The sequence below is a fragment of the Felis catus genome, chromosome A2, assembly GCF_018350175.1.
Source record: "Felis catus isolate Fca126 chromosome A2, F.catus_Fca126_mat1.0, whole genome shotgun sequence".
NCBI lineage: Eukaryota > Metazoa > Chordata > Mammalia > Carnivora > Felidae > Felis > Felis catus.
In genome coordinates, this window is record NC_058369.1 from 85,718,758 (window position 1) to 85,731,986 (window position 13,229).

General features: G+C 35.6%; 1 long non-coding RNA gene across 1 annotated transcript in view; it reads left to right on the plus strand.

The window, feature by feature from the left end:
• The window catches only part of LOC123383861, a 71,179-nt gene extending 63,210 nt beyond the window's left edge, over positions 1–7,969 (plus strand). Inside the window, exon 2 of the long non-coding RNA XR_006594166.1 lies at positions 6,352–7,969. This is a non-coding gene — a long non-coding RNA (uncharacterized LOC123383861). The remainder of the gene's footprint in view (positions 1–6,351) is intronic.
• The last annotated feature ends 5,260 nt before the right edge of the window (positions 7,970–13,229 follow it).

Here is a 13,229-nt window from a genome sequence, read left to right on the forward strand (position 1 = left end):
AAGATGCAATGTGACCACTAATGTAGATCTTGGAGTGATGTTATCATAAAGGCAAGGAATGCCTGGAGCCACCAGAAGCTGGAAGAGGAAGGAAATGAATTCATCCTTAGAGGCTCTGTAGGCAGCACGGTCATGCTGAATTTCAGACTTAGAGCCTGTAGAGCTGTGAGGGAATACATATATGTTGTTTTAAACTGTCATATTTGTGGTAATTTCTTCTAGCAGCCTCAGAAAACTAATGCAGTACTTATAACTAGGTAGTTTTAAACTTTTTTATATGTATTTCTATTATGTCCAAAGTTTCTTTAAAAAAAATTTTTTTTTAATGTTTATGTTTGAGAGAGGCAGAGCACAAGTGAGGTAGGGGCAGAGAGAGAGGGAGACACAGAATCCGAAGCAGGATCTAGGCTCTGAGCTGTCAGCACAGAGCCGGACATGGGACTCGAACCCGTGAACCATGAGATCATGACCTGAGCTGAAGTCGGGTGCTTAACCAACTGAGCCATTCAGGCACCCCTCATTATGTCCAAAGTTTCTATAGTCAATTTACTTAGGATAATAACATAAAATAAATTTTTGTTTAAATAATAAAAATTTTTCAATGACATTTAAGAAGATTCCATGATGGTAAATAGGGCATGCTATGAATTTTTTGTTTTTGTTTTTGTTTTGCTTCCATCTGTGGGCACTGTGGAACCTTAAATACTCAGAAATTCTAATGAGAAATGCAAGGAAGATAACCTGAAACTGTTCTGGAAATTAACACAGTTCTTAGCGGTAATAGAGGACATAGAGCTTTTTATCTCCAAGCAGTGTCCTAGCCCGGCAAGGAATCAAATATTTTATAGTGCAATCAAGAGCTCAAAGGCAGATGATACAACACCAAATGGAAGTTTAAGTGTCTGTGGATAGCAGTCTCAAAACCTGATTCTTGCTAACAGGAATCAGATTTGAGCCTAATTTTAGCTTGTTTATACTTTGTTCTAAATTGTTTAGCTAACATTTAAACAAGTGATTTGATTGTTACACTTTACTATTCTAATATAAAATTCCATTCGTATAGGAAAAGCCCAAATGAGGTGGAAAGATTTGAAACCTGAAACTAAAGCTAAGCATCCCTGTGCATTTGTTGGCTGTAAACCAAAATCTAGATCAATACCTCTATGAATAATAGCCCTGGAATGCTGGCTTTACAAACTAAAGTCACTTGTTGGTAAACATCACCAACTCAAAGTGGTTTATTAACTAAAGAATGTAAGATGTGGTTACTGTCCTTTCAATGTAGGAAATATACTAAAACAGAGACTCTAGTTTTCTTATTTTACAACTGCACTACTTGGACACATTGCATATAAATGTGATTTTGATAAAGAATTTCAGGAAAGAAAAAGATATAGGCCACCTTATTAACTTGGCACTCATTTAGCTTATGAAAAATTCATGAAAATTTTAATACACAAGCAAACTTTAAGGTAGACTAAGTTGATTAATTTCTGGATAAACTCAGTTCTAAAATCCTTTCACATGCGGTATTTCCCCTCGGCTTTCATGTTGTCTTTAGAATTAATCTAAACAACATTTATGTAAGTCAGGTGTGTGTGAAGTGTGATTGAGGCCGTATATTTTTATTCAGAGCGCTATTTTTCATCCTCAGTTTGTGTAAAACATCTTCTTTTTTCATTGTATACTCCGTATAGGATACATGATGAAAATTTTTCAATTACGGTCATTTCTCCCTATTGAGTTTTATATTCAGATTACATTTATTTGCATGCGTGTTGAATAGAAACTTATTCAAGACACTATTAGGTAGAAGCTATGTAAATATATTTTACTTCACATCAGATCTTTATCATACCTCCTTCTTGTTGACAATAGCCTCCAGATGGGAATGTGCTTGTGTAATCGGGAAATTAGCTATCATCACTACCCTCAAGGTTTAACTCACATTGTATGCATTTCTTTCCCCACATCTCTGAAAAATCCCAAGAGGACTTTACATCATCATAGTCCCTTCTGGCTCTATTTTTCTACTTCTGCTTAATTAGCTTAGTTTATAGATTTTCTTGCTTTTCCCCGTATGCAGTTAGTATTTGGCCTCACATGGACCCAGCTGTGAAACTCAGACCATTTTCTTAATGTCCACAAAGATAACCTCTCTTGCTCAAAGCTATCTTTGTATATAGACTTGATGCATGATGCAGTGGAAGGGTGGGTGGGAGGTATTACACCCTAGAAACACAAGTCACTTTGTAATGAGAATTGAACATCCTGTCTCATAGCAATGGGAACTTTTTCCCCCCACCATTCTTTCTGACAACCTAGTGCCATGTACTCAGTCTGTCTCTTTTTATTTTCCCTCTCACACCTCTCTTCTCCCCATTCTTCAACTCTTCCAAGCCAACCAGGTAGCAAGTTGCATATTCATGTCCAGACCTAAGAGGATGGCTTGATTTTGAAGCTCTAAGTTTAAGAGTTTTTTAAAGTCATTGGACTGGTATAAAAATGAATAGATACTGGATATACTATGACAGAAGGAAATCTAGCATTTCAAAGTGGAAAAGAGAATAGTGTTGGCAAAAGAGACAAAAAGTAAACATTGATGTGGGAAAAAACCTAGTAGAGTGTGGAATCATATAAACCAATTTATAACATTATTCAAAAAAGGAATGATCAATAGTATCAAATTATAGTGATTGTGTAAATAAGAGAAATTAGAATGAGCAATTCAATATGGTGAGGAAAAGGTCATTTGTAATCTCTTCAAGACCAGTTTTAGTAAAATGTTTTGAATGAAACTTTAAGATTAGGCAGATGAGAAATTTGGAGGTGAGACATTGGAGGTAAGAATTATAGAGAATTCTTTTAAGATTTCTGTTCTATTGCAGTTTTTTCTTAATGTTTTATTTAATTTTGAGAAAAAGCACAGGCTGAGGAGGGGTAGAGAGAGGGGGACATAGGATCCAAAGTGGACTCTGTGCTCATAGCAGCAAGCCTGATGTGGGACTCTAGCTCCTAAACCGTGAGATCATGACCTGAGCTAAAGTGGGGTGCTCAACCAACTGAACCACCCAGGTGCCCGGTTTTTATTTTTTATTTTAGAGAGAGAGTTAATGGGGGAGGGGGTGAGAGAGGGGGGGAGAGAGAGAGAGAGAGAGAGAGAGAGAGAGAGAGAAAGAGAGAGAGAGTCTTAAGCAGGCACCACATTCAGTGGGGAGCCTGAAGTGGGGCTCAATTCCACAATCCTGGGATCATGACCTGAGCCAAAATCAAGAGTCAGATGCTCAGCTGATTGATCCACCCAGGCTCCCCTGTTGTAGTGCAGTTTTAGAGGCTTTAACAGGAAGATATGGGGCCTCTGAGACTTTATTATCTTAAGATAGAAAAATTTTTGAACGATTGTATGCTGATGGTAATGATAGACCGGGGAAGGAAAAAATACGGTAAAAATAATTAAGCAAAAGAATTAAGTATGATGTGAGCTGTAGCTCATTGGTGGGGTTGGTTTTAGATAGAAGCTGAGAGAGTTTATGTGTTTTAAGCAGAAAGAAAGACAACATGATATTGCAATATCACAGTAGTTTATAGATTGTGATATGGGTATTAATGGTTTGATTATATTTTTTTCAATGAAATAAATGCTATTTGCTGAGCTGAGAGATTGGAGTTAGGATGCTTTCCAAATAAGTTGCCATAGTATAATTTGTTAGCAGGGGTGTATCTGAATATCACCCTCAACAGTATTAGGCATTTGGGATGATTTTTTTAAATTTAGGCAAAGGGGTGCCTGGGTGGCGCAGTCGGTTAAGCGTATGACTTCATCCAGGTCATGATCTCGCGGTCTGTGAGTTCGAGCCCCGCATCGGGCTCTGGGCTGATGGCTCAGAGCCTGGAGCCTGTTTCCTATTCTGTGTCTCCCTCTCTCTCTGCCCCTCACCCGTTCATGCTCTGTCTCTCTCTGTCCCAAAAATAAATAAACGTTGAAAAAAAATTAAAAAAAAGAAAAAAAAAGAAAAAACAAATTTAGGCAAAATTGTAACTAGCTGTCAGTTAAATTTGCATGTCTTTGATAATCTGCAAGTGAATTTTTTTTTTAATACAGATCCCTATTTAGAGAAAGGTATGTATATATAGGAGAGACTAAAAATAGAAAAGGATCAATTTAATCCAAGATATGGCTTCTCAATAAATTTATGTTTAAATTCTTTGCATTATTGGTAACCGTGTTTGCTATGCTTTAGAATAGAGTCCAAGATTCTAAAATGACTTTGGATCTTACTCAAGACATCACTTATCCAGGAAATTCAGGGTAAATAGCCATGTGGAGACAATCAGCATCTGGAGAAGAGGCTATACAATCAGAGCTGATAAATGAATTTTAGGACAATATTTGTGGTTTTCTTTTTGCAACTAATAGATATACATTTTTAATATCATGATATATTATTCTATCTCCACGTCATAATGTTCACAGAATTAATAAAACTAGTCACATAACAAAATACAAAACTCAGAACCAGTTTTTGCAATCTATATAGTTAATGGAAACTGGATTCATTTCCCCTCTAATTTTTGTGTTGTTGTGACTTTCTTTACACATTGAAACAAAGGTCAGTAAAAGAGAGGAAGTTAAAACTGAAAAAAATGTAGTTTTTTTCACTTTTGTTGTTATTCACTGGTTCAGTCAAGGATTTCCACGATGTCTTACAAATCAGTTCCCTGGAGAAGACGTTCTAAAGCTTAGATTGCATCGGTACTACCAGAGGTTAAATCTCTTAGGGTTAGGTGATTAGCTGAGGCGTATGCTGCCGAAGATGAAGTCTGTGAGTTCTAAATTGAATGTGGTTTGCCAGAGATAATATTCCTGAAGGGAGCTTTGCCAGAAGCTAAGCTTCAGAGTTAAAGCTAAGGTGTGTTCTCATTTAAGATACAGTTACTTAGGTACATAAACTTTGCAGTTCAAGATTTCAAGGTTCAGTTATGATTTACTTACTGCATACTCACCTGGACTGCCAGGGGTAAGTTTAACCTTTGCATTGGTTTTAAGGGATTTAAATGAATAATTTAAGGAACATTGTCAACTTTACTGGAAATGGGTCATTAATGTATCTATTCTTCTTTAATATCTTGAACTAAAATAATTTTCCATAACAATTTTCCTTTTAAAACAGAGCACACACACATTATGTAAACATATGTGAATGTGTGTGTATTGTACCTCTGCCCAGAGTGGTCTTAGACTTTTGCTTGGAAGTTTGATATTGATTAATAGGATTCTTAAATTAGTATCCGGCCATATTTGCAACTTCTAAGTCCTCAATTGTCTTCCCTTTAATTTTCACCTTCATATTGAACTAATTACCAAGTTCTCCAAATTAATCTTTCCTAATGTTTTTCATTTATTTATTCCTACTCATTTCCCTACCCATCTTAATCCAAGTGTGTTGTTTCTTATTCCAGGATTATTGAAACATTCTCCTGCAGTTCTCTTTGCTTTTATTCCTGGTCATACAGCCAAACTTCTTTTCTCATGCTTCTTCATGACTAAGTGTGCCATACACCCAATTAGTAGCCATTACAGTATCGGTGGAAACAATGTTTACCACTTAGACAGCTGGCATTCTTTTTGTGGTTTGTTACAGTGTGTGGATGCTCTAAGGTGGGAAAAAAAATGTTTGACAAATTCAACTTTGAATATAAAAGTCCATTATGATTCAATGATAATCATTTGGATTATCCAAGCACATGTTTTATCAATATTAGATTTATCCCCCCCCCCACCCCCGCCAAATTCTCTAAAGTAAATTGTGTGTACATATACCAAACACTTACGGGCGCCTGGATGGCTCAATCAGTTAAGTGTCTGACCCTTGATTTAGACTCAGGTCATGATTTCATGGTTTGTGGGATCAAGCCCTGAGTTAAGCTCTGCACTGACAGCACAGAGCCTGCTTGGGATTCTCTCTCCCTCCCGCTCCCGCTCCCGCTCCCGCTCCCGCTCCCGCTCCCGCTCCCGCTCCCGCTCCCGCTCCCGCTCCCGCTCCCGCTCCCGCTCCCGCTCCCTCTCCCTCTCCCTCTCCCTCTCCCTCTCCCTCTCCCTCTCCCTCTCCCTCTCCCTCTCCCTCTCCCTCTCCCTCTCCCTCTCCCTCTCCCTCTCCCTCTCCCTCTCCCTCTCCCTCTCCCTCTCCCTCTCCCTCTCCCTCTCCCTCTCCCTCTCCCTCTCCCCTTCCCCTGCTGGTTCTTTCTCTCATTAAATTAAAAAAAAAAAAAAAAAACCTTAAAAAATTAGCATAGAAGCAAAAAGCTGATGTTAACAGATTAAATAATACTGCCATTTATTTTGTTTCCTAGATTCCAAAGAGGTTTCCATTCTTCGATGAAGGATACATGTTTCTTCTGTATTTTTCCACAGTAAAATTGAGTTTATTCTAAGTTATATCTGAGAGTAAAAACAAAACACAATTCTTTCAGAATGTGATTTCCTGGATATGTGGCAAAACCTGAAGTAAGACCAGATTATACTATGTTGTCTGTGTGCCCAGTTAAAGAATGTTCAACATCACAACTTAGAAACAGTATCAGAGAGCATGGCCACAAACAGCATGCAGGGCACAGCTTTAGAGTTCTCAGAGACACTTTTTAGGTCAGTAATTAGATGAATCTAGAAGCTCTTCTGTCGTTTTTGTAAATAATACCATGACACTCATTCTCTCTGTCCTTTGGTAGTCACTAGTTATGTTCCAGACAGAATGGTCTTAGTCTTTTTTGAAGTGTATCAGTTTCATTCCACAGTCTTCCTTAGCCAATCCTCTTCTGCCTTTTCCCCATAATCCTATTCTCCTTTAAATAGGGTGATGATAAATTTTGGCTTGTTCCAGTTTTGAAATAATCCAGTTGTTCTGGAATAGCTGTTCTAGTTGGGCAATGAATTAAGATTGTCCTGCCTTTAAGCTTCACCTCATTTTTTACCTCAATTAGATATGGTCACTTTGTTCATATTATACTATTGTAACACAATTATAAATATTTTAAAAATCCTTGAAACAACTTGGGAGCAAGTTTTGTGTCTTACTCATCGTTGTATTCTCAGAATCTAGAACACTTCTCCACATATGTTAATGCTTAAAAAGTACTTATTGAACGAATAAATGAATAAATGAATATGTGAAAATTAAGGAAGAAAGGGAAACTTGGAGTCTTTAGGATACAATCAAACAAGTAGCCTAGGGGAAGTACTGAACTTGCTCTTTCAAATAGTTGGCCACATACCAACATTTCCTTCATCAAGGGTGTTTGGATTAAAGAAATATGAAGTCTACTAAGATTCATGACCAAGCTATGGTGGTCTGCTTTTATTTTCTAGTTCAACATTCCCACCTCACCTCCTTTAAGAAATTAAGGTTGAAAATGTTAAAAGCACTCAGGGAAGTTATGGGGGAATGTTTTCTGTCCCCAGTAGTAACTCACATTTGAGTTTTGGAATATTTCAGTGTATTTCAAATAACACAAATCCTCCAAAACACTCCTTTGTTTCCAGAGTGACAAAAACTTGGCATTTATTTTACAGAAGGTATATTTTAATGTATCTATCTTAAGTCATTAAAATTAGTATTGCCTAAAAAACACATGTAAGAATGCACACCAAAACAGTCTATAAATGAGAAGAAATTAATCTTCTAAAAATAGTATTAAATATACATTTAAGATTCTCAATTTTGAATGGAACAGGTTTATTAAAAACTTTTGTTTAAATAAAGAATAAATGTTAATTTTCTACATGCTTGTGAAAGATTAATGTAGTTTTTGAGTAGCATATGTTTCTAATACAAATTGAAATGAAACTATTCTTTAATAGATTTTGCATTCAGTAAATTAGAGCTAATAAATACTGTATATGATGCATATGTGAAGTGACTTCTATGAATATATTTCTTAGATTTATCCTAATAAAAATTGCAGTTGCATTTCAGTTATTGACTAATTATTTTTCTCTTTTAAATCTAAATTGAAAATCTTGACATCTGTGTTTAGGCAAACTTTATTTCAAAATATCATAAATAAACTATATAAATCCTATATCATTTTAAACACTCTACATTTATGAATGTTTTTTGTAAAACTTTATACACGGTAGAATTTTTCTTCAGTAATTTCTTGAACAAATTGCACAATTAGAAATATTTGGTTTGTATAAATTAATTACATATGAAACTATAATCTACTTAAAAAGCTAATTCATAAAAATACTTTAAGGATTTTTAAATTAGTATTGACTTTGTGTATAAATTTACTTAGCTTTCATTTTAAAGAAAAACTGTAAGTAATAACAGCAATGGCAATATTCCCTTACATGTATTTCTTATTTAAACCTTAAATATCTCTGGGAGATGATATAAGATTTATTTTCACTCTATTTTGTAAGAAAGGGGCTGAAGTCTTAAATGACTTCAGAAATTTTAAATGACTTCTCCATTATTAAAATTAGTAAATATTAAATTTAGAATTTAGGCCCAGTGTAGGAGCAAATTCCATATTCTTTATGCTCTCTCATGCTGCCTCATTTATATTGCTACTGCAAAGAGAATCTTTTTGTATTTTAATTTATAATGGATAGAGAAATAGGATTGAAGTTAGGGATTATACAGATTAAATCCTGAAGTCAGATTGCATAAATTGGTCCTCTCAATTGTCTTTAGTCATCTAATTAAGCTTTATCTCTATTAAAACATTCCTATAAATTTTGATGCATCTAGCTATCTATAGTTAACATTTGTTAAGCGTCGGCTCTTTGGCAGCCACTGGGCCTTTTACATATTTTAGGTTATTATTCAACAACATTACAAATTAGGTACTATTTGTATTCCTGTAACTCAGATGAGGAAAATAACACAGAGGTTACTTGCTCAAATTTATGCAGTTAGTGGTGCAGCCAGGTTTACTAGAAGCAGGGATTAGTTCCCAACTGTCATAAACACATCCTCATCCAGTTGTCATCAGTTTACTTTATAGATTGGGCTTTCAGTAAAGAAATTCTATAGAAAAATACTAATTACATCAATAGGACAGTAAATTCTTCTCCTGGAAAAAGAATCAAATTATAATTTTAGAGCAGTTGCTTTTCAGGTTCAGCTAAATATCCGTGTTATTTTTGTGAAATAGCATGTATGTATCATAATCTTATTATAAATTCGATGTGGTCATTAAAAACATAGTATATAATAAAGCATGTATAATTGTTCATCCAAACTTTGTGTTAATGTAGCAAATTAAAAATATACCTTGCATACGTTTAAAATTAGAACAATATTTTCCCACTACTTTAATTAACGATGACTCGTATTTAATTTTGTATAAAATTACATCCATTTATTATACAGTAAAATGTCTTTAGTTCTAATGTGCATAGAAATCATATATATATATATATATATATATATATATATATATATTTACCATTCAGAATGAGATTTATATAAATGTTATCACCATTTTTTAGATGTGTCCACTAAGTTTTCAAAATCACATAATTAGGGCACACACAATGATGACTGGATTGTGTCCTGACTATTCTGTGCAGATTTCTAACATGAAAAATATTACTTTTGCTTAGCAATATTTATTTTAAAAAACAGGTGAAAAGTAGTAATTTGCTATATAGTCATTCATACTCAAATGAGAATAGCAATGTGTAATGGTGTTATATGTAAACTGATAAAAAGAATCACCAAGGAAACCCCCTTTTAATTATGCTTAAGAGAAAGTCTCATACCTTTTCTTTAGCGTAGCTTCATTCCTGGGCAATAAACAAACATAAAGTCATTACACGGAATCTGATTAAGATTTGTGAATAGCACCACCTTCTTTGGACCTTGTGACTTGCAACCAAATAGGGAACATATTTCAACTTCTTGATTTTACCATTATCTTAATTCGTATGACTATGCATTCAAGGGGCACTTGATGGCTCAGTGGGTTGAACATCCGACTCTCGATTTTGGCTTAGGTCATGATCTCATGGTTCATGGTTTCAAGCCCTGTGTTGGTCTCTATGCTGACAGCGCAGAAACTGCTTGGAATGCTTTCTCTCTCTTTCTGTCTGTGTCCTTCCCCCCTTCTCTCTCTCTCTCTCTCTCTCTCTCTCTCTCTCTCTCTCTCTCTCTCTCTCTCTCACACACACACACACACACACACACACACACACACACAAAATAAATAAGCATTAAAAAAACTTTGCCTATTAGTAAAGTTAGGCTATTTCCTTCTAGAAGATCATGTTTATATGTGTGTGTGTGTGTGTGTGTTCAGGAGGACTGAAAATTCCTTTTCAAATATACTTACACTTATCTTTCTAAATAGTCTATATGTTATTATTATTACTTGGTTACATTTTAAAAATTTATTTACTGAAGTATGGTTGAGATACAATGTTTCAGGTGTACAACATGGTGATTCCACAAGTCTACATGTTATGCCCTGCTCCTCACAAGTGTACCTACTGTCACCATACATTGCTATTATTTTTAAGGAAGCAACTGCATTTCAGCTGTCTTTTATTGCTTCTCAATTATAATTAAATCCCTTTTCAGGGGATATTTTTTGTCCACATATCAGTATCATTTAGCACAGTGTTTTGAATATATAATCACTCAGTAAGTATTTATAGGATTAACTCAATAATTAAATGCACTATTAAGTTACACAGTGTTGAGTATAAAGTAGGCCCTTGATGGATAGCTGAAAATTAACTTATTATGATGTTCATTTTTATATGAAGAGTGAATGTTTGTATAACGTATAGAGCAGTTCAACTTCATTGTAGACTCCAGTGTTGCACAGATTAAATCCGCTTTTATGCATGAACTGAAGAACTCTAATGAAAACTTAGGTACATTCCATTGATGTTTTGATGGATGGTCTTTTATACATTAAAGAACCAACAGGATGTAGTATTACTTAATATACCTCAAAACATGCTCCCTTGGTAGTGAGAAATTGAGTTTGCTGGTGACTTCAAGATACACTTGATTTTTTTTTCTTGCTCTTCTGCACTGTTGAACTATCTCAGTCTTTTGTAATGTGCCCCATTATACCTAGCTGACAGATGAAGTGAGAGCTCTTAAATATGTCTAAGTTCTACAGTAGAATATTCTTGTCCTACATATTTACAGATAGTACTCAGATGGCAAAGAAGTTACCATAGGCCAAAAGCAAAGAAAGTAAAATAAAACAGAGAGAGAGGGAGAGAGACAGGTGCAGGGGCTGGGTGGGGAGGAAAAGGAGAAAAAAGGAGAGGAGGGGAGAAGAAAGGCAAAGAGAAGAATAAAGGAAAGAAAAAAAGAGGGAGGGAAGGAGGAAAGAAGTAATGAAGGATGGAAGGATGGAAGGATGGAAGGATGGAAGGAAGGAAGGAAGGAAGGAAGGAAGGAAGGAAGGAAGGAAGGAAGGAAGGAGAGAAGGAGAGAAGGAGAGAAGGAGAGGCGCCTGGATGGCTCACTCAGTTGGTTGAGCCTCTTATTCTTGGTTTTGGCTCAGGTTATGGTCTCATGGTTCATGAGTTCGAGCCCCACATCCACTGCACTGACAGTGCAGAGCCTGCCTGTGTCCCTCCCCCCCCCCCCCACCTTCTCTCTCTCTCTCTCTCTTTCTGCCCTTTCCTGTTCTCTCTCACTCTCAAAATAAACTCTAAAGAAATAATTAAAAAAGAAATAGAGAAGTAAGAAGGGAGGAAGGAAGGAAAAGAAAAAAATAGGCTCTTAAATGTATTCATTTGTAACTGGAGACCTATTTCTCTGTGCACACTAGATGGGGCAGGGTGGATCCAATCCAAGAGAAAACTAATTTTTGTTTCTCTGTCTTTCTTAGGGAAAATTTCAAATCACACACAAAAAAAAAAAACAGCGAAAGAAAAACACAGTTTTAAGGAGATCAGGTTATCTCATCTTGTTTTTAAGAAATATCAATTCCAGACTTTGCTTACGTAAGTCAGAGCTCTTTGTTGCCTTTGACATTCTTAAAAAATATGTGGGCATGATATTTCAGTAAGGGTTTATGTTGGATTTGAATGGGTATTACTTTTCATAGAAACATGAGTTAAGATGCATAGGTGTTTTCATACCTTCAGAATTGCACACTAGTGTATAACAGGTACATGAACTTGATCACAGAATTCTGAAATACATGTACTTACTTATTCTTTCATTTGTCAGGTATCCATTTATTTTGGCTCCTTCTGGGAAATTGTCAGGAAATACGAATACAAATATGCATGAGACAGTGTTTTGCTTCAAAAGCTTTAGGGTTCAAAAAAAAAAAAAAAGAGGGAGGCAAACCTTAAGTGACTAACTGTAGAGAAAAAACAGGGTTGTTGGAGGGCAGGTGGGCAGGAGATGGGCTAAATGGGTACTGGGCATTAAGGAGGGCACTTGATGTAATGAGCACCTGGTGTTATATATAAGTGATGAATCACTAAATTCTCCTGAAACCAATATTATACTATATATTAACTAACTAGAATGTAGATTAACTTAAAAAAACAAAAAACAACAAGCAACTCATGGTTTAGTGGGGGAAATGCAGACAATTAAACACACCATGATTCATTTTATGTTAAATGGTTTAGAAACAGAAACAAGGTGCTATGAAAACACATAAAATTGGTATTTATCGTTTGAGGTACCTAATTTGCACTCATCACTTGGAAGGCTTTTTCAAGGAAATGCCACCTGAGATGGGTTGTGTAGGCTAAGGAAGAATTAGCCAGTGAGATAGGAGGAACTCTAAGGGTGAGAAAAAAAACTATTTGTAGTGGGACCGGAGAGTAGCATTACTTCATCATGATTGAGGACAGATGATGACGCAATTTGTATAATACATAAAGAAGATTGTTCTTTATTCCAAATACTATTTAGTATCGTAGATACTTGTATTTGCATTTTAAAATAATTGCTCTTTGATAAGAGTAGAAAATTTCTAAAGGGCATTAAGAATGGGATATGAGAGGCATGCCTTAGGTGGCTCAGTTGGTTAAGTATGAACTATTGGTTTTGGCTCAGGTCATGATCTTGTGGTTCGTGAGTTCCAGCCTTGTGTTGGCCTCTGCACTGACAATGTGGAGCCTGCTTGGAATTCTGTCTCTCTCCCCTCTCTGAATATCCCTCCCCCTCTCTTTCAAAATAAATAAACTTAAAAAAATAAAAAACAAAATGGGATATAACAATGTGAATTAAGAA